Genomic DNA, 3,514 nt, shown 5'->3' with positions numbered 1-3,514 from the left:
TGTACCCGAATATCCGAATATTAGTTCGTTGGAGTACTATTCAGGTTTTTGTTTTTTTCCCGTTTTTTTTGGCAAATTGAATTTATTGAAAACTCCAATATCAACGTAAGAGCTTGTGCCTCTTCGGGGGGTGCTAACACTTAACCATAAACGTTATCGTTTACTTTCTCCGTCTATGTAGATATTACTTTTTCTCCGTTAATCTCCGTCACGTTGTTTCCATAGCAACAGCAACTTCCTGTCAACAGCGCTAACTCTCCTTCCCCCCCCGCGCGCGGGACGAATATTCGAATATTCGCTGCTGATTACTACTGAATATCCGGAGCCCAAAAAATGGTATTCGGGATTCCCTAATTTCTACTTATGTGCAATGCCTTGTTTTGTTGTTTGTATGCTGCTGCAATGCAACGATTTCCGAATTTGGGATCAATAATGTACCTTTGATCTTATCTCATCTTATCTTAATTAATGACCAATCATTTTATTTTTGCACACATGTAAACCAGGAAAAGGGTAAGTCACACAGAAGTGCCTTAGCCAATCAGAAACAGGTCATCATAGGCCGGTAAACCTGCCTTTAGGTGAGGCCTCCGGAAGATATTTAAACACCTTTTTTTATACAATTTTGAAGAAATGCTGTACGAACTAGCTCATTATCGGTTAACTCCAATTATTAAGGATCCATTATTGTGATAGTGTGAGGAGAAGGAGGAAACACCATCATGTTTTGCAAACACCCCCTAAACACATCTTTATATATTTGTATTATTCCTCGTTTAACTTTCGTTTGTTTGTCCAGTAAACAAAGTGTGTTTTCCTCTGAACAAATGTTTGTGTTTCTGCTAAACAGAAGAACGGTCAGCACATGTATCCTCAAAAAGCTGTGAGCTGCACAAGCACACACACACACACACACACACACACACACACACACACACACACACACACACACACACACACACATACACACACACACACACACACACACACTCGGAAAAATGTCCTTTCAAGCTGCAGCAAACACATAACTCAACACGACAGAAACGTCTATTCATAAAGAAACTTCTTATTAATGAACATGTAAAGCCACATTGCACACAACACACACACACACACATACACACACACACACACACACACACGCACTCATAAACCAAACACACACACCACACACACATTCAGTTAACCCGTTGTTTCCTGATCAGCAGCAATTAACACAAATTGAGGTTGACTGCATTTGTGTGTGTGTCTGCAGAGAATACACCCCTCTTTATATTTGGGGGGTTGTGTGTGTGTGTGTGTGTGTGTGTGTGTGTGTGTGTGTGTGTGTGTGTGTGTGTGTGTGTGTGTGTGTGTGTGTGTGTGTGTGTGTGTGTGTGTGTGTGTGTGTGTGTGTGTGTGTTGGGTGGGTGGGTGGGGGGCTCAGGGTGGAGCCGTGAAGTCTAAGCAGCTCACAGAGAGGGTTTGTTGCTCTAAATCACTTGGTGTGCACCACAACTATGACAAGTGTGACAAAAATGATCCACTGTGAGAAAATTCAACCTCAGTTAACCACGTCACTGGAGGACAGTTCATGCAATTAGTCAATCAATCAACTCGCTAATAAAGATTTCCAGATATGTATATCAGTATGTAGTGTCTCTACTTTAAAGAGTCCTCTCCTGCTGATGTTCAGGTGTATATCAGTGTGTAGTGTCTCTACTTTAAAGAGTCCTCTCCTGCTGATGTTCAGGTGTATATCAGTATGTAGTGTCTCTACTTTAAAGAGTCCTCTCCTGCTGATGTTCAGGTGTATATCAGTATGTAGTGTCTCTACTTTAAAGAGTCCTCTCCTGCTGATGTTCAGGTGTATATCAGTATGTAGTGTCTCTACTTTAAAGAGTCCTCTCCTGCTGATGTTCAGGTGTATATCAGTATGTAGTGTCTCTACTTTAAAGAGTCCTCTCCTGCTGATGTTCAGGTGTATATCAGTATGTAGTGTCTCTACTTTAAAGAGTCCTCTCCTGCTGATGTTCAGGTGTATATCAGTATGTAGTGTCTCTACTTTAAAGAGTCCTCTCCTGCTGATGTTCAGGTGTATATCAGTATGTAGTGTCTCTACTTTAAAGAGTCCTCTCCTGCTGATGTTCAGGTGTATATCAGTATGTAGTGTCTCTACTTTAAAGAGTCCTCTCCTGCTGATGTTCAGGTGTATATCAGTATGTAGTGTCTCTACTTTAAAGAGTCCTCTCCTGCTGATGTTCAGGTGTATATCAGTATGTAGTGTCTCTACTTTAAAGAGTCCTCTCCTGCTGATGTTCAGGTGTATATCAGTATGTAGTGTCTCTACTTTAAAGAGTCCTCTCCTGCTGATGTTCAGGTGTATATCTCGTACAATGCGCTATCCAATAGGAGCGTGAGTGTTTCACAATGATGTCACTATGTTCCAAAAGTAAACAAAGGAGTCCAATGGAGGTGCAACACGTCAAAGTTGAGCTTCACAGTGAAAACACTCACTCAGTCCTCCGTCGTTAAATCCACCTTTTCCTGCTGGAAATATTCAAATCCGTCCTCTTTCCCCAAAAACAAAACGTCTCTTTTTACAACTTTTCCAGCAGAACAGTGAACCTGAACAAGCACCACAGAAGAAGAAACCTCCTCCCCTCTTTCCCTCTCACACCATTATGCATGTTAGTAGAACAATAGAAAAGAGGGCAACAAGTGACTTACAGCACCAACACTTTGTTTGGACTTTGGACGGTAACAGTGCAAAGAAAATATAGGGTTTATTCATATTTACATTGTTTTTTAATTATAACGAAGCTGCTTTTTGCAATTCCTGACCTAAAAAGTAGAAGCAACTCTTGATATTTAATGTTTTTATGTGAAAACTCACCTCTTTTGACCTCAAATATATTAAGATAATGATTGTTTCTTTGGCTTTAGTAAAGATAACGGATAAAGGCAGATGTTTGCAGCTTTACCATGACTAAAAAAAACGAATTCAAAGTTAGTTAAATTTAATATTTCATCACTTATTTTGATCAAAAGCAAATCTATTACCCTCATTTTAATATCTAAACCGAGAGTTTTCTCTTCTGTTTTGTTCAGGGCACGTTATCAAGTGTCTACAATTATGTTCTTAGACTTCTGTAAAAAATATAGTTCCACTCCTTTTCTCTGTTAAATCTCAGTTTGTATCTCCATTATCCAATAAAGGCAACGTGCCAAAAGCAACGTGTGTGTGCCACCACTTCCCCGAGCCGGCAGCGTGCCAAACAAGAGTCCAACAAGCGTTTTAAAAAGCTTAATTCACATAAAATACGAAACTAAAATAAAGGTTTCTGTACCTGCTCAGCGCGGTGTGGCTCTCCGGAGGTCAGGATGCGGAGTGGAGCGTAAAGTGATGACGCACGTGAAGGTACGACGAAACAGGCGGTGTGTGTGCGAGTGTGTGTGTGAGTGTTTTCAGCCTCTCCTGGCTCCTCTGAAGTGCATCGAACAGTGTGTGTGTGCGTGTGTGCGTGTGTGCGTG

The 3,514-nt window shown here is 40.9% G+C and overlaps 1 protein-coding gene across 1 annotated transcript in view; it reads right to left on the bottom strand.

Moving 5' to 3' along the window:
• hapln1b (hyaluronan and proteoglycan link protein 1b) overlaps positions 1-3,514 on the bottom strand; it is a 34,635-nt gene extending 31,121 nt beyond the window's left edge. The window contains exon 1 of the mRNA XM_079658985.1: positions 3,330-3,514. The gene's annotated coding sequence lies outside the window, so the exon portion shown is untranslated. The remainder of the gene's footprint in view (positions 1-3,329) is intronic.

Source organism: Notothenia rossii (genome assembly GCF_949606895.1).
Source record: "Notothenia rossii genome assembly, chromosome: 11".
NCBI lineage: Eukaryota > Metazoa > Chordata > Actinopteri > Perciformes > Nototheniidae > Notothenia > Notothenia rossii.
This window is presented reverse-complemented; position numbering and strand designations above follow the sequence as displayed.